The 18957-nt window shown below is 41.0% G+C and overlaps 2 protein-coding genes across 5 annotated transcripts in view; one reads left to right on the top strand and one right to left on the bottom strand.

The window, feature by feature from the left end:
• The window catches only part of flrt1b (fibronectin leucine rich transmembrane protein 1b), a 38530-nt gene extending 35108 nt beyond the window's left edge, over positions 1-3422 (bottom strand). The window contains exon 1 of one of the 2 annotated variants that reach the window (XM_078169383.1): positions 3283-3422. The gene's annotated coding sequence lies outside the window, so the exon portion shown is untranslated. Of the gene's footprint in view, positions 1-2981; positions 3180-3282 lie in introns of those variants that run through there. The other variant, XM_033630834.2, reaches the window with a different exon arrangement.
• Positions 1-18957, top strand: part of macrod1 (mono-ADP ribosylhydrolase 1) — a 169623-nt gene that overhangs the window by 69598 nt on the left and 81068 nt on the right. The window lies entirely within an intron of this gene.

Raw genomic sequence — 18957 nt, 5'->3', positions numbered from 1 at the left:
AATAAATTGCCTGTATATGAACAGTTCAGCAAGAGAGAAGTGAAGGTTTCAGTCGTTCATCAAGTTCTAGATGTGTTAGACAGCACTAATCAAGATTTTTATTTTAGCAATTACAAAACTACCATAATGTACTGACAGAAATGTATTGCATGTCTTTACACTTCCCCCTCAGCTCTACAGAGCACTCCAGCATCTTTCAGCTCATTGTTTTGGTTTTACGGACCACAAGAAAACCTTACTGTACACTACCCGCTAAGCATCAAACCACAGGCAAAAAAGTTAGTGACAGTTTGACGAACATAGTGGAGTATTTCACAGCTCAAGAGCCATATATTTTCCTTGGTGAAGAGATAAACAGAGCTGAAAAACAGAGTGAATATTGGACTTAAACTCACCAGGTTGCCAGAAACCAAATAAATGCTAATGCTGCTGCGTGTCTGCCGGGTGTGCAATAGGCGACAATAACAAATTTGATAATATGTAAATGTTGTGTTTTTAGCTCGTTGTACTGACTCCTAAGAAATCTGGAGGTGCAGATTTAGGAAATTAAAAGGATGCCAGAACAACACCACACAAGGATTATTTTGTGTTTTCTAGTAAATCTCATCCATCCATGCCACTTTTTTTACTGCCAGTACAAATTCAGTACTGAGCCTCAGTATCACAAAGTCTACATGGGGAATCCAGTCCAGTCGTTACACAGAACAGCAGAACATTTAGCTGTTGCTTTGGAAGATTACACTCTGTTGAGGAAGATCTAATACCATATTTGTTGTTGAGAAAACAACCTGGTCTCACTCCCATCTCATCAAATCGCAAGGCTTGGTCAGTGACCCTTGGTGTGAGGTATCAATGCACTGGGCACCCTTTAGCGCCAGAATGGGACGCACCGGGCAACGGTATATTTTGACCCTCCAACCAAGTGGTGTAGTAGAAAGACTGAGAAGGTCCACATAGGGTGGGTGGGTCAAACAAACTCCAGACTTATATGATGTGTGTCATGTGACAAACATACTTATTTTAAGCCAAACCATGGTGGTTTTGTTCTAAACCTAACTACGGACTTTTGTTGCCTAAACCTGAGGAATAGACCTAAAAAAGTTTTTAACCTACATTCGAAGTTTATTCTGAAACGAAACTATACGCATTTGACATGTGGAAATTGTATATTTCCTTTTGATAATGGAATAAACAACTCTAAATTGACATGCCATCCCTGAGCATCCAACACTGACACTGGCGCACCCAGAGCGTCATAGATAGACTTGTTGACCAAGCGTCAGTGTATGAAGAATTAAGAGTGAGAATGTGTTGTTAAAAAAAGGCAGGCTCTTGGATCAGATTTTAATATTGTGGTGTCATTAAGTTACCTTCCTGTTAGTCTGATATTGCCCTCATATTGGGTTCAGCAAACTGATTGCACAGCCAATACAAGAGGACTTAAAGCTGCTTACAAGACGAGATTAATCTGTCAGAAATGATACTGTGGGGTTCAATTAAGAACTGCACACACCGAGGGTCTGCAAGTGTGTTAACAGCCAACACATGCTGTGCTAAATGCACTGGCACTAACATATCTTTTAACATATGTGCTGTGAAAAACTTAACAGAAGCTCGGTCAGCTGAGCTTCACACAGGTGCCGACGATTTCAAAACAGGCAAATTTGCTTCTGACGTGAAAGCGGGGCCTCTTGTTAGGATGAATGATGCCTGTAACAGATTTCAGGAAATGAAAAAAAAAAACACTGCCATTCAGGCTCAGGGATGATACTGAGGTCTGCAGGTTTTATTTTTTTTAATTTTGTTTGCCAATTTAACAATCTGAAAGATGCCTATTGAGGGTGTTTTTTCCAACCGCTGCTTGGTTTATTGTGTTTCAAATGGAGAGTTATATAAGCAGTGCTCCTCTCCTGCTGTCGGATGGGTGAATAAGAGGAGATCAAAAGGGAGGCGATAGAGAAAGAGTGTCTGCTGCCTTCTCCTCTTCTTTATTCTCTCCACATTCTGCCAATGTGCAGTTCCCTCTAACTGCATGACTTGCCCTGGATTCTCTCTTTCTCTCTCCCCCTCTCTAGGACATTACACTTTAATCTCATGTTCCCTCTCTTTTTTTCCTCTTGTCCCCCTTTTGGTCTCTTCGCCTCTCACACTCTTTTCTCTTGTTCATCACTCCATCCATCCATCCATCTCTGCCTTTCTTCTTTAATCCCATGTTCTGTACTGCTTTGGCCTGGAGAATCTCATTCTAATCTGCTGCCTCAATATGGCCCCGTATGACTGCTAATCCTGTGCATGTATATTCATGTGTGTGTGTGTGTGTGTGTGGATGTATGTTTGTGTTTACATCCAGCTGAGAGATGTTAGGCAGTTTTGCAGAAATGAGTTGGATGACGCAACATTTTGTTTGTGTTTTTTTAGTCAAGTTGACGTCCTGCAAAACACGCAGCATCAAAGCACAGCAAAGGCCTTTATGTATGAAGTGGTGGGGGCAGATATTGTGCCATCAACAGACAGTCCTGGCCCTTCTGACACACACACACACACACACACACACACACACACACACACAGAAAAGAGACCACAAGCAATTATACACACATAAAAACCACACTGCTCACATGAGGGATGCAGGGAGGGAGCAGGAAAGAGCGATGGGAGAGATGAGAGAAAACATGCAAGTGGGAATTCTGTCTCTTTACAAAGTATAATCTCTCACTTTAATCTCCCTCTCTGCCTGTAACTCTCTGAAGCCCTGCTGTTTAAATCTCTGACTTTTTTCCCCTCTTTTTGCTCCAGCAGGTAGGTGCACAAATGAACACATAAAAATAAGCACACATTTCCCAACAAGAGTAAATATATATAAAAAAGAATCCAGCAGCATGAGCAATAGAAATGTAAAAGCCTGACAGCCTTAACCTGCATGAACCGCTCACCCTTTTTCCTCTGCGAATGCACAGTCATCAAGCCGACACAGATCATACCTTTGTTATCCATTTTCTGCCTCTCTGCTGCTCGCTTCCCCTCCTCAAGGCATCCTTGTCAAATCATCCTCTTAACTTAATAGATAGCCTATTTACGCGGGGTCCGTAAAGTCCCGGTCAGCAGCCTGCACAGCCGGGAGAGGATGCTCGGTCTGCCCACACCGTAGCTCCGTGATGTGCACTAGTTATCTCCCACCCTGTTGTTTCACTCTGCTGAGGGTTAATGTGTTTGGAGCGTGTGTGTGTGTGTGTGTGCGTATGTGTGTGTGATGGAGATAGAGGAGGAGAGAAAGACACTAACCTCGGATAAAGTCCCGTCTTTTTTTCTCCTCTCCACCGTGGCTTCTCGCTGTCACTTAGCTCCCCTCTAACCTACGTCAACTTCGCTACTTCAACTCCAAAACGTCTTGTCATAACGTTACCGCTACACACTCCTCTTCTCCTCTCTGCTCCTTCAAACAGCTCCGCGTCTCTCCCCGAGCGCAAAGCAGCGGCAATAGGTGCGACTAATCTCTATTTCCACCTCGGTTTATCCCGCAAGTCTTCAGGGCGCCTCGTCTTTTAAAATAAACCAACTGTGTTTAGTAACGGCTTGACAGGTGTCGCCTCCAGCGCGCGTTCTATCCTCCTCCTCCTCTTCTTCGTCTCGCGCCGAGGCTGCGCGCGGTGTTGTTTCTGTGTGTGTGTGTGTGTGTGTGTGTGTGTGTGGTGGGGGTGCTCTTTACAGTGGCTCTCTGAGCTCCGTTGCAGGGGTTCAGCAGGTCGCCACGGTCCAGCAATTACCGACAACTCACCAAGCATTAGACTGACAGGTGCACACACATATATAGGCTACACACACACACACACACACGCACGCACGCACACAAAGCGCCATAGCTGGTGGTGCTCTGGGGCCGCCTACATGCAGCCAGTTTGGGGGCCCTTTAGATGGAAAATGAGTTGATTTCAGTCCTTGAGGGAAGGAAGGAGAGAGTTTTCTCACACTTGGCAGCAAAGTTGAAAAGAAGCTCGGCTCTATATGTCAGAGTCAGTTGGAGTTTTAATTAAAGCATACAGCCACTGACATGCTGGAAGCCAGAGACGAGGTTCCTCGAGAGTCTGTTCTCAGCTAACGAGTGAGAGTCAACACTGGTTCAACTGATACTGATGTGTTTTAATTCAGACTTTGTGACCAATGATTTTTAATCGCCCATGGTGGCACACCTCGCAATTAATTTGCATTTATTACCTTCGGGCTGTTCTCTCACAAAAGAGTTGCCACGTCTTAGCCCTTTGGGTGCTGCGTATACAGCAATATTAAATGTAGCTTTCAGTGGCAGGATATGGGTGCAAATCACCTGTGCACCTTTATTCCATCCAGATGAGCACGTGTGTGTATTAACTGTTTTATGTGCACAGCTTATCAGCACACGCAGCATCTGTAGAGAGCTCATGTGGGCCCTTTGGGACCCCAGCTCCAGGTGCAGCTACAACACCAGCACCCTCTGGCGCTCTTCCAGAGATGGCTGAGTCTGATTCAGTTGAGGCGACTCATAGTCAGACTCACAGTCTCAATCTGAATGAGACAATATTACAGTAAAATGCAGCCTGGCACATACTGAATTTTTGAATTTGGTGCTGATATCGGTCTTCAAAAGGTGGAACAAACGGAGGAAATATCTCGGCTGATATTCACTTTTATATATGAACAGATAACACAGACATCACTCACATAGTTTTTATAAGAATTGTATCCATGGTATGTGACATTTAAACAGTTTTACAGTGCTCTCTGTAGTGGCATTACTCTTTCTAAATACTCTACATATATATATACCAGATATCTGTGATAAGCTAATATCTCTACCAGAAACTGCTCAAATTACACTTTGCTGTATGTAGACTATTTAATATTTTAATGCAGAATAAGGGTGGACACAATAACATGCAGTCCAGTCCAGTATCTGATGTATAAAATCAATTGTTGTGCTCATTCATCTCTAGTGCTACACTTCTCTCACTGTGCATTGATTGTAATATTGTTAAACTGCATCACATTATATTGTAATATTTTTCCCCATCATACAAAATCTGATGGTGATGCTAATTGCACACTGTTATAATGGGGGATAATTTTCCAATCTTTTTTTTTACTTAATGAAAAATAGCAGTCATATTCCTACAGGAACTATTAGTGCGTCTGTGGTAAATTACTGTAATTTATGGTCTAGTTATCCCTCACGGTATCCGTTTAATAGCTCTGTGCAGGCAATTATTGTCTAAGTAAAGGTAGGTTGAAGCATGTTAGCTGCTAAATCCCTTCAAATTCAGAGCAAAAAAAAAACATGCAAAGCACTCAAATAACCAACACCTGCAAAGGCAAATGGTCTCATGTTGCAAATCAGAGTTAGAAAAAACAGGTGGTTGGATGAACAGAGCCTGAACAATACGACATGATTTGGACTCAGAGGATCACAGCACATCGAATATTGGTTTGATTTGATGTTGATGAGGTTGCTCATGGTTTCATTCTGTATTCATGACCTACTTTGTTTTATACTCAATAAGCTGCTGCAACAAACAAAGTTGGGCAAAAGAGTGAGTACTGTTTTGTTCTTTTTATTGAACAGAAGAACATCTGCACTGATGATTGTAGTTTGTAAGTAAAATACTGTGGTTATGTTCACCTGAACAAACACCACGTGTCTGATTGCTAAACTCATCAGACCACAGAAGGCAAAATAAAACCTATATCACCTTTGCAACCCTTCTCTGTCACATATTTGCATGCTGGTCATATTAGATCATGTTCTTCCAAATGAAATCGGATAAAAACGTTGTCCAAACAAGTTTGTGACATCACTGCAGTATGTTTGCAGTGTTACAGATTTAAAGCAACTTACATTTTGTCCGTTTATGTTTTCTAAGACAAAATACTAAGATTATAAGGCAACAGGCTTTTATCACCTGCCATTGATTTACATTGTGATACTTCAAATTAGATAATCAAACTATGGTGGCGTATCTTTTGAGAAGAAATCAGACCAACACCCTGCCCTTTGTTCACAAGTGGAGGGGTGTGGCTTTATGTAAGATATGCATGCTAGATCTCCACCTTATTGACACCGCACATCTGCAGAAGCACAGTGATGTCACTTGTGACTTATTCTTGCTGCATGGTTCAACTCAACTCAACCCAAATCACTTTTGGTACCAGGTCCTTTTCTCTGTTTTGTTTTCCACAACCCTCAGTGTAGGTGGGATTCTTAACTGATCGCTATAGGGACGCCATGTGAAACTGCTATGACATCATCTTTAACATTTTTGTCTCTCACTGATTGTCCTGTGTCTTTTGTTTTATGTTCTTTGATGGAGTGCATCGCTTGGGTGTCACAGCTAAATTCACTGTATTCCTATGCAGTGGCAAGTGTAAAGGCTTTCTGTTTTATTCTCTTCTATAACGCTCGTTAATTGCTTTCATCAGCAACCACAGAAAGGTACATCTGCACTTCGTCAGTTGTACGGCATAGTGCACATAGTGTATGGGGTAGTTTTGTGGCCTGACATTTCTAAAAATCTCGGTCAAGTGAAACTAAAAATTGCAGTTGCTATTGATGGTTTCTTGGCTTTTTAAAAATGGCGGATTTGTGTGGGCTGGTATGTGATGTGTTAGTGACAAATCTCTTTGACCAGTCAGAGGTCTGCAGTGTTTTAACTTAACTTTTAATATCTGCTTGGCTTGCTTTGAACCTTGACCAAGGTGGTACTAGAACCAGCACTAGGTACCAAGTACTACACACAACTATATGAAAACCAAAAAAGTAGCCAAAACACTAATTGGTTTCTCAGTCATTGAGCTACCTCCATGTTTGAGTCAAGGATTATAGAAGGTGGATGGTTCAGCCTTGTCAAACATTATAAAATCACTCCCATTGGTAGTTGAGCTAATCGACAGCCTCTGATATCTTTAAGATCAAATATATAAAGATGATCAAAACAAAGATGCAACAATTCACTAAACAGTCCTCTGGAATATACAAAATGTTAGAAAACTGAAAATATATTTGCATCCAGCTTTTGTACAACTTTAAGAGCTCTTGGGGACCTGGGGGTACAACTATTTATTTTAATTAACATGTTAAATTTTTAATTAACTAATGAACCATTTGGTCTTTGAAATGGCCAAAAGCAACGCCCTAATATATGTTGTTGAATCACTTGTGTGGTCTCACCAACAGCTTGAAACATGAAATGAATGGATGATCAAAACTGGAATCAGTTATTTTTGTCTTCATTGAAGAATTCTCCAATCATTTTAGCATTACTAAATAAAGACAGAGAAAAAACTTAAGTTGTCAGTCAGATGTCCAAGACTGTCTCTGTTATATTTATGATGTTATAATTAATTCATCTGGATTTATACATAGACTGACTTGTTTCTCTAATGGCAGTCATCGGTTATTGGTCTAATGACAGTTTAGCCTCCGGGGACGACAGCCAGTATTTCGGGGGTTCCAGTCAGCCAGCGGATATCCGGGTCAAGTCTTCCTCTTTCGTCTGCTGGTCAATATTTACAGTCTTATTAGCTACTTGAGACGTGAGATTGGAGTTAAGGGATGGTGATGTCTATAAACAGATACATTTTAAAAAAGCTAATAAAAAGCTGAGTTAATGTCAGATGATACAGTAGCTGATGGGTTCCAAGATTGCATCCATGCCTGTGCGTTCCACCTCTCTTGCTCTTCACGCAGACTGTTTACCTGCCGCTCAAACATGATTGGTCAATTCTACTCAGACTACAAATGGAAACCAGAATGCTTCCGATACCAGTGAAAACATGGTCCCCTCAGTTGGTCATTAGTCTAACACGTCACCGCCCATTTCCATCAAGTACAGCTCTGGTCAACTCTCTCATGTTTCTAAGCTGCTTGAGATCTCTCCACTCTTGTCACTCTTAGCATTAATTACAAGTGAGCTGCTTTGTGTGGTCGTGTCTGTGCATATGTGGAGGCAGGATAAGAATGTAAAGGTAATTAGCAGCATTCATCACGTCAAATAAAAATGTACTTTCGCACCAGCTCAGCTCAAATAAATACTTTGCTGTGGGTTGTTTTGTTAAATCCTTCAAGAGCATCATTGCAAAGTGAAACACAACGAGATATTTGTGTTGTTATGATCAAAACAGTGTTTCTCTCTGTTCACCGCATTGTCTTTGTACGTCAAAGTCACAGCCTTAAGGTGAAATGCAAGTCTTTTATATCACGGCAGGTAATAACAAAAGCACATTCACAGACAGACTCTGGAGCTACTTTAGCTGAAGGGCCACGGAAAGCTGATAAAACTTGATGCAAACAAGAACAGCTGCAAAATTGAGCGAGAAAGTATATTTTAAAATCAGAAATTATGCATATCTACAATGATCTATCTGGGACAACCACTGGCTAGCTTTTTGACTGCTTAATAAATACAGAACTTATTGAAAGCAAATGCTTTTATCTTGGTAATTTCTTAATTCTTGTAGGTTTCTTCTTTTAACCTATACCTTCCTGTGCAGGAAAAAAGTGATGTTTTATTTCATCTTAAGGATCAATTTAGCCGTACTGTTAATCTCATTTAATCTCAGATGAAGATTTAGCACCGTGTCTGCTTTTATCTTGCGCTGTATAAGTAGCTTTGTCCTTTTTTTTCCATAAGGACGCCAGCAAATTGATTGGCATTCTCAAGTGGACCGACTAAATGATGGCTAGAAATTAAATGCCTGAAAGAGGTATAATGGTGGTTAGGACAAGTGGGTAGAGGAGAGGGAGAGAGGGGTGGAGAGGGAAGCGGGAGAGGGAGGAATACACAAACAGGTTGCACTGGGGCCTGGGGAATAAGGAGGGGGTGGGGGGGAGAGGGCGCGGAGAGCAGAGAGAAAGAAAAATAAGATGGAGGGCCACAGAAAGCAAAGACAGAAGACTGGCTTAACAAAGAGCTCCAAGTAAAGGAGAGCCTGTTGTCATCATCATCATCATCATTACTCCTGACTTCTGACACAATCCCACAGACACATTTAGACACACACATACACACAGGTGGTTAAACATCAATTTTTACTCTGAGCCAGACACCAAATGACTGCTCTCGTCCTCCCTTTAGTCTCACTGACCAACTTCTTCCTCCTCTGTCTGGCCAGGTTTTCAGCATTTAGCTCTTGTCCTTCACTGATGCATCAATCTATCCAGCCCTCAATCCTCCTCTCTCTCTCTCTCTGTGTCTCCCCTTTCTCCCCCTCAGCGTGATTACTTACCTCCCTAGAAAGAAGAAGAAGAAGTACACTCCATCTTGTTGTTTTATGTTCCCAGCAAATTTAGTCCTGTGTCTCCCTTCTCCACCCTCAACTCTCTTTCACTTTGTCTCTGTCTCTCTCACTCACTCTTCGTCACCCCTCCCTCCCTCTCTCTCTCTCTCTCCATCCCCCTCCCTCCATCCCTTGACACCTTGCACTCTCCTCCTCTACTCCCTCCCTGTCAACTTACCCCCACCCCCCCCTTTCTCTCTCACTCTGTATGTAGTTGTATAACTTATCACCCTGAACCCTTCCCCACTCCGATAATTGGTGCGTCTCGGCAGAAGATGCTAGCTCGCTTTATTTAGCTGCACAGTATTAGCTACTCCAATTAGTCATCTAATACCAATAAGAAAAAGAAACTGTTTGCCTCCATTTGGGCACCACGGGAGAAAGGGGAGTTTGTGTGTGTTTGTTTTTGCCCGTGCAACAACTGTGGACACACACGCACACACACACACACACACGCACAGTTACACTCGACAGGGTAGAGGGTACATGTTGGTTTTAACAGATGGTGAAACACTTTCCCTCGAGTATCGACATTACTCTCTCTCTCTCTATAATTAACTAGGTTTCAGTAACAAACCTTTGGGCTTTGCCGTCGCCATGGTTACTCAAACTCTGAAATGCGACTGCATTTGTATGTGTGTGTATGTGTGACTGCTGGCAAGTATGGTGTATGTGCATGCACATGTTGTAGTGCTCACCCCCCCCTCCGTTTGTGTGTGTTCACGTCTTTGCAACTGCATGATTGTGCATACACATGAGTATTTTGGTTGCTTTGATGCCTTTGTTCCCCCACAGGGCTCCGAGGCTGGTTCAGTCTCGAGCCCCTATGTATCTACACAGAGAACAACGGTACTACATGGGATCATTGATAATTTATCACAGGTCTATTGTACCTTACATAATACCATCTTAATAATTATATAATCCCATGAATAAAGATTACAAGCGAGATGAATTTGAAATGGGGAGATAAAATAAAAATTAATTCTGTGCCTGTAACAGGGAAGGTAAAAGTTGAACTTGAATTTGAACTTGGTGCACCTTCTCTAAAAGGTAAAATAAAATGAAAATAAGATGTGGGATTATAGCTTCTGAACTGCCTTGGCAGCCGGCTGTGTATTTGAATATGAACTCAAAAACTTCTATAATGTTTGTCGTATCCAAATGCTTATTTTAACACTGAGAGAACTGCTAAAGGGATACTTTGTGGATTTTCACCCAGCTCTGTATCATAACAATGTGGGCAGTATGTTTAAATAAACTGTGGTAAACTCCCCTCCATCTTCCCAGCGCTCAGATCTCCCTGCTCGTGCTGTAGGGCTGTTGACTGTTGCTCGAACTACAGATTGTACTTCTGCATTTTTGTATCCCCACTGCCACAGACACAAAGACTGTGAAAGCAAATCGAGAAAGAGATCAGTGCTTCTCCCTCCTCTCCCTCTCTTTCTCTCATACCCAGATCAAACAGTAAAACTAAGCCATGCTGATTGAATATGAACCAAGATTCTGTTACTGTGTTGCCTATCTTCCTAAGACCCCGTGTCCTCATGAGGACATCACATTTTGGGTTTGTTACACCTATTACTTCATTCTACTTAACTTAGACCTGTTGTCCTCGTTCGTGGACACTTTTTTGTGCCATCTAATGGTAGTAAGAGCACAAAACACAAACAAGATGGCAGCCATCTCTGCCAAGTCAGTCTGCAGCCGATCCCGACACAAAAGTGGACAAGGTCCTGAACCTGATCACATTTTATGGTTGAAACTTGTTTATTAATGATTAATAATGTTTGTAGTTTGATACGGCAACAAATTTGACCAATTTTAGCAACAGTAACAAGATAAGACACTGTTAATTAGGAAGTACTCATTTGAAGATATTTGGATTTTATTGTCGTCTTATTTGAGGACATAGTGACTTTATTATCGTATCATTCGAGGACGTCTGGAGTTTACTGTCATCTCATTTATAGACATTTGGGACTTTATTGTCGTGTCATTTCTAGGAGAAATTAAAAGTGCATGCCAAACAAAAGTTCAGGTCTCAAGAGGCTACTTCTCACCTGAGATGTTTTCAGAAACATTTTTCAGCTTACCGTTAAACTGTAATATGACATCGTTTGTTACCAGCTGGCTGACTTATGATTTCCTGGGTCAAAACTGCCAAGGTCTTATTATGTCACCCATCAGCAGGAGCGTGTATTTGTCCTGTATGGTGCAGTGCATTCTAGTAGTTGAAGGTTTTCTACCTCTTCGGCAAAAGCCAATGCGACAGCCCTTTTCTCAGTTTTCTCTGATCATGTAGCACCAATTTCAAAAGTATCTGCATCTTCCTGCTGCATAGACAGCCCAATTTGATGAAAAGACCATCCCTCCGGCATTGAAATATTTCTTTAAGAGTTCAGTATGCTTTAAACAAAATGTTGTGTAACCGAGTCTAAAGGCAGGGAGGTCAGGGTTTTTTGTCTTTAGGTGTTTTCAGACCAAACAGTTTGGGGAGTCACTGAAAGGAACCGCCAACTGCGGAGCTCCCCTGAGAAATACACACCTTCAAGGGCTTTTTTTCCTGTTTGCACTCACACCACCATTAGGAATACTGAAGAGACGTGAGCCGGCTATTGAAGATTCTTCTATTTTGCTTTGATGAGTCAAAGTCGCTTTCTATTTCCACGTCACATATATGCCTGGTAAAGCCTGGACTTTACTGTTGGTCCATTTGTCTGTGTTTTCTTCCATTTTTTCCCCTCTATATGAGCATATGTTTGTGTTTTGTGTCTGTTGTTTCACAGCTAATGGATTGGCTCATGTGTTTGACCAATCAACGCACACTCATGTGACTCAGGATTTCTCTTGTGCTGAGGGAGATCCTACTCTCAAACAGGAGCTAAAAAAATCCCTCAAAATGGCTTCTGAGAACTTCGATTGTTTCTAGCTCTTGTGGTGTGGACACAATAAAAACGAGGGCTCATAGAACACTGGGCTTTATTCACCAATATCTTCCCAAGATTATTTGTTCTGGAGAAGAGTCTACATCAGATTTATGATCAGTTCTTAAACCGCAAAATTGTTTGCACCTGTATTCTTATCATGATGAATCCCATTGTCCTTGTAAGTTGGAAGCATGGGTTGATCTTAATCAGCGTAGGTAAATGCCCTGTGGTACCTTATAAAAGGGCATAAAACTACAGGGCTGTGTGCACACACAGAAACTGAAGAAGTTTAGAAATTTAAGTGAAGAGTGCCTAATCAAAAGTCTAAAGAGGGTGGAACACTAGACTCCAAAAACACACATCAAAACAATTTTCTGTTTTGAAGTGGAGGTACTTCATCAGAAAGTAAACACTAAACAAGCCATCATTTTTAATAGCTTCAGGGGAGGACATAAAATAACACAAAAAAACACATCTGATGCTAAAATATGTGTTAATCAACCACTCAACTCGCAAACTTTATGCGTTAAAGTAGCACAACTGTCACAGTAAGGACAAAGACGTACAAGCTGTACATATGTGTGTTTAGAGACAGAGAAAGGGGAAGAGAAGATGGATGTGAAATATATCACTAAATCTTTCTATAAGATATTGTAAGATGAGATTTAATTTTGTGAGGACGTATCCAGTAGATGGTCTTGTTTTTCTCTGTTCATTATTTTGCATCTACATAATTTAATGTTAACTACATTCATATATTATTTACATATTTTATTATGCTCTTTACGTTAAATTTGGAACTATATAATCTTGCCCACCTTACGTGCAGGTAATGAGAGTTATGATTAAGTCTGGCAGAGTGATATATATGAGATGTGAGATGCTATTATTGTTGTCAATGTTCAGATGTTCTACGTTCTTTATAGGATGTTAAAGTGGATCAAGTTACACAGAGAAGCTGTCCCTGTGCTCTTACTTCACCCACAGCCCTTTGATAGTTTATTCAGTCACTAGTAAGTTTATGGGTAAGACATGAAAGAGAAACCTGCCTTACAATATTAATAACTTGCTGCTTCATCACTTTTTGACCCGCCTTCCTAAATCCCCTGTGATAATTCCTAGCATGATCAGTCACTAATTATTAGGTGACATGATTCCCATTTAGGTAGCTGATGTGAATTGAAGTGTTAGTGTTGGGTTTATTTCAAAAGGCCGTAATGCTTTTCGTAAAATGGTAAAAATATTATAATTGACATTAAAGATGAAATATGAAACCTAAAATATTATACAACTGTAGAATTGAAGAAAATGCAGCAACCATGTGCATAAGAGTGCTCTTGAGCGTGCGCTGATTCTGTTCTTATCCAAAAACAAATCCCAAATTAGGAAAATATTAGTGAATCTAAGAATCCTTGTGAAAACTGTTTAAGTGGGGTTTTCAAGAAAGAAATGTCTTTGTAAGGATGGTTGGTGAATGAGGCCCCATCTTCTTAGAAGTATAAAAAAAATAGTTCCCCCAGTCTGAAAAAGTCTTTTGTTGTCTTGATTTGTTAGATCCCACAGCAGTGCACACTTTCAGACACTCTCTCCTCAAAGCCATTCATGGTGTTGTCCTCAGTTGCACTCCTTATAAGTGAGCATGAGAAAAAGTTGAAAGAAAAAATTGCTGGACAAAATCAATCAAACGCTCTTATGCCCACATTTCTGATAGATTTCCTTGTAAGGTGAGCTGTGTTTCTACTTCCTCCCTGCTACCCAAACTGAACTTCCTGGATTGTATTTACTGTCTCACCAGTACCCGAAGCATCACCGCCCTACAACACAATTTTTTTCCCATGCAAACTACTCTGCTGGCAGTGTCTTGAGGTTCTGGGGCCATTTTGTTAACATTTGGTGCTGTATCGTCCTTATTTCTGATGATAGCTATCCAAATACAGACAGTATCAGCTCTCACAGAGACACTTCCAGCAGCACAATAGAGCATGATTGCGAAAAAAGAAGATTTCAGCAATCTACAACATCAGGCTTTGGTGCCAGTCCCTCTGACAGAAAGAGAGGAACTTCTATTTGCTCACCATTTTGCAGCGAACGTTCATCAGTTTTACTGGGAGGAATCCATCGCAGAGGAGACAGAGATACAGATTTCTGAACTGATGGCACCCTCAGTAATCCAGAAGGCAATGCAGCTATAAAACATGTTGTGTTTTGAGTGGAGGAATTTCACTATCGCTATGCCAGTGTGTTCTCGGGGCTTTATTGCGATGACATTATAGGAAATGTCGGACATCAACTGACAGACGTAGACACGGCAGGGAGCAGGAAAGCGGGCGCTTAAAATAAATTTCTGCGAGATAAGTCCTGAAATGCATTAAACATCATAAACTGGCACATAACAGTAAAAGCATCCGCGGGCATATTTTTCATTTAAAGTGCACTGAAGGAACTCCTTAGTGCTGTTTTCCTGGCCAGGATTTATCCACCTGGTCCAACTGTGACAACCTTTTAGTCTCTTTACTGAGTGCGAGGCAACCGCTGGTCCCATATGACATCTGTCATCTGCTCAGAATTTACATGAGAAAGTCAAACCGCTAAATTCAGTGCTGGAGGTAAAATTGCAACGGGTGTTAAATAAAAAACATCTCACCACCTCTCTGGTGACATGTTGAGCCGAAAGGGAAGCCAACCACTCCCAGCAAGCATCCCAGCTGTTTAGATGTCTGACTGTACACTTGATTAAACGCTGTTTAATAATGATGTAAACTCGGAAGATTTTGAGAAACATTTCACAAAACTAACCCCAAATACCTCCAACTGCAAAATGTAGTGCTAATATCATGACACTTAAAGGACTACTTTACTCCCCAAAATGACTGTTTGTGAATCAGGTATTTACCTTGTGTTGAATTTGTGAGGAAAACTGTTTTTTTCACATGCCTGAACAAAGAATCCCAAAATTTTTTTTAATGAATTGAACTTACAGGCACCCGGGCACAATATTTTACCTCGCTGAACAAGGAAGTTGCTGGTCTACCACTGCCTCAATCAGTTATTTTGTTGCGTTGTTCTGTGCCTCCTGAATCTGATCAAACCCTTTAAAACACCTATGTCACACAGTAACACAAACAAATGAACTGATCGAGGCAGCAGTAGACTAAAGCTCCTGTGTTCTGTGAGGTGAAATTACTGTTTTTTGTCAGTGGAGTCTGGCTTTGAAGAGAGCGTAGGTAAGTTTCACTTTTCGTTCAGCTGCCTGTTGGAAAGAGCTTTCCCAGCAAGCATTTTTTGGTTTAAAATACGTCTGATAGCCGTCTACATGAAGACCTGACATCTAGGCTAAATCACGGCTGAATTTGGGCTGTCAGTGAAAATTTGGTAGACGTCTAACCATAGCCAAAGTGTAGACATCATCAATTATACGGCTATGTAGAGACCATGTCCAAAAAATGGAGATAAACATATTTTAATTACTGTTGACTCTCCATACGTGATTGAATATCATGCCGCACGCCATCTGCAATGGCAAAAATTACATTTAATCAATTTCAAAATTAAATCGGCTAGATTTGGGTTACATGTAGCTAGACTAAATCGGAGCTAAATATAGCCAATACTTTTAAATCACGACTATTTCTTGCTGGGTTCTCTTTAGGAAGTACTGAGCATACAACTGGATAAATGAGACTTGGATCATACTGCACAAGAGTTTGTATACCAGGGGTGTCAAACTCATTTCAGTTCAGGGGCGACATACAGCCCAATTTGATCTCAAGTGGGCCGGACCAGTAAAACCATTGCATAATAACCTATACATAATAACCCCATCAAATTGTTTCTCTTTTTTATTGTAGAGTAGAGGAAGAATAGAGGCATGTGAGAATTAAATGTAACACAATGTGAGTAATTCATATACAAATGATCACTGGGGAGTGTGGGGGTAAACTGTACGAACACCTCTATCTCTGAAACATACAAGTCTCCATGAAGGCAGGTATTAATAAATAAAGTAATGCATACATTTATGTAGGTTTGACAGATATGTTTAATGTATCGTTTTGCCCCCTGGCACTTTTATTCTTGGAGGCTTTGTGATGCTGCTGTAACTTACCATTTACATGCTTCATTTCTTTAGGTTTGACAGTTGTTTCCTAGCAACTGACTCACACGTTACTAAAGTTTTACCTAAGACATTTCTTAATGGTGCAAAATTTTGTAAATAACTGGTATAAAACTAGTAACTAAGAACAGAGGAGGGAGATAACAGATGCAAACTTGCAGTAGCTGCATCCCAGTCCCACTGTCGCCAGTTCACTCCACTGCCAGCTCCACTGAACACTGTGGTCTCAGTCCAGTGCTCCGTGTCAGAGATGCATCGTTTTTTGTTTGTCTTTCTTTAAAAAGGAACCACTCATATACAAAGCTACTTATACGGCCTTGGGCGTGTTACTCAACACGGACGCGTTTTTACTCGAGCCAGTAAATGATATCACTCTTATGTACAGCCTGCAGCTAATCATCAGACGATGAATGGGAGATTTAATGGAGACATTTTATTTGTCTGTGCTTTTACATCTGAATGAGCTTTACTTCACTTCACTATGAGATCTATCAACTCTTAAACAAGCTGTGCACCTGGAATTGTCTCACACTGTCACATTATATAACTTCCCTTTTTTTTTTATAACTCATGCTGTGTGAAGCTGCACATTTTCAAATTAGAGAGTGGAGATATTCACTTTGGGAGATGTTAGTGAGACACACAGAGAAGTATAGTGTATTTAAAGGCTGAAATTAAGTGCGATTTAGCATCAGTGAGGCAGTGGGGGATGGTGAAAATGTTGAAGAGTATAGAGGATTCTTGAGAGAGAAAGACAGCTGTGGGATTTAGTCTCTCAGCCTCCCTCTTTAAACCTGCCTGATACACTATCTGAGCACGTACCCAGTTGGCACAGTGCCTACTGGCAAAGAGTAACTAAAATGAGAGACGTCTCCTGTGTGTTCGTTTTGACGTAACTTTGTAACTGTCCCTCGCAGAGAGATTATGTGCTTACCAGATTTTCCTAACATGGTCACAGCAACCAAAATTTGATCCACAAGCAGGGAAAGAATTGGAAAACATGATTTTTATGAGTTTATGGTCAGGTTTGAGTTTGCTGGGAGCACTGCAGATGTCTCCGGGCTAGCAATGCTGACTCCACACGTTTATGGATATGTGGGTGAGAAAAACACTTGGATATCGCATATGTCAGGAGCAGCCGCAGCCAGCCTTATCACCCTGCCAGCAATTTACACTCTTTAAACATGTGCAGCAACTTGATTCAAGTAGGGAAGGTAATGATTTGGGACACAGCGGTCAGCTGGGCTCCTAGCATTAAATCTCTTCTTGCCGCGCTGGAAAAAAAGAGCTCATTATATTGTTATTTTATTTAAGCTACAATCACCTCCTTGTTATCCAGGTAGAAAGTCGCTGTATGATTGACTTTTTGCAATAGTAAAAGACAAATTGAACCCTATTGGCTGCCTGTTTCTTCTCCCAGAGTTGTTTATTTTCCTTTGGACTGTAGCCTCAGCATGAGTTTATTCATTAGCTTTGCAGGCAGTGGAGCTACTCCTTCTGATTGTGCAATGCTTCTCGCTCCTCATTGATGGGACTCGGAGCCTGCTGGTTCTCATTCCACCCGTCTAATCAGGGACTGAGTTACACCTGCAATGCCAGGTGAATGCAATTAACTCGCTGGTTGGCAAACCCAGCAGCACTGCGAGCCCCGAGGACTTGGATTGAGAACCACTCTTGTTGAGAAATGCTGACACCAATAACAAATTACATTCTGAAGGACAAATGTGGAGACATTATTTTTCCCTCCAGCAAGTAAATATAAGCAAAAGTAATTTTAGTACACAAAAGTTCAACTAATTAGATGTAAAACTTGATTAAGTCTTTGAAGATCATTCTGAGCATCACGCCCACACACGGTGCAAATGAAGAAACGCTCTGAACTCAGCTGTTAATAAAAACGGTGATGAGGTGTTGTATTGTTTTTTTGAATGCTCTTGTTAAAGGTCAACTTAGTGCAGAGCCCAGTCGGTGTCTGTGGCCACAAAAGAGTGTTTTTCACTGATTAGAAGGAGCAAAATAGTGATTTCTCTGTTGCAAACAAGCAATCAAAGCCACATTTAACGATGTATTCAGCTGTTATCAATGCTGTATTTTGTATTAGTCGTTATTTAGGGTGCATTATTGTCATCATCTGTTAAAGCTACAGTTGGTAACTTTCATGAAAATAACTGTGTCATAGCTGCTGTAACTATATTCTGAGAGAAGTACACAAGACAGATAATTGTGAAAAAAATATGTCACTCCTTCTTTTCCCACTGCGTCTAATCGCATTCACTAAGCACACCAAGGACAACCAATCAGAGCTGAGGAGTCTCTTATGCAGCTGTCAGTCATGTCACTGCTCGTGAACTGTGGTCAACTTTAAATCTAGGCAGCGCTGATCAAAGATGAATCAAGATTCTATTATTGCATTGTCTAATTCACACCTCAAATGATTTTAGAAACATATTTTAGTGTACTGTTTAGCTGTAAAATGAGAAAGTTAGTGACCTGGCCGCCATGTTGGAAACAGTTGAGTGAAATCCAAGCACCGCCCACAGCTTAATAGTGCACTAAAATGTTTCTGAAAAGATTTGAGGCAAGAAATAGGCAGTAACAGAATTTTGATTC

Source organism: Epinephelus lanceolatus, chromosome 7 (genome assembly GCF_041903045.1).
Source record: "Epinephelus lanceolatus isolate andai-2023 chromosome 7, ASM4190304v1, whole genome shotgun sequence".
In the NCBI taxonomy this organism is placed as follows: Eukaryota; Metazoa; Chordata; class Actinopteri; order Perciformes; family Serranidae; genus Epinephelus; species Epinephelus lanceolatus.
The sequence above is the reverse complement of the archived record's forward strand: the minus strand, read 5'-3'. Positions and strand labels throughout refer to the sequence as shown.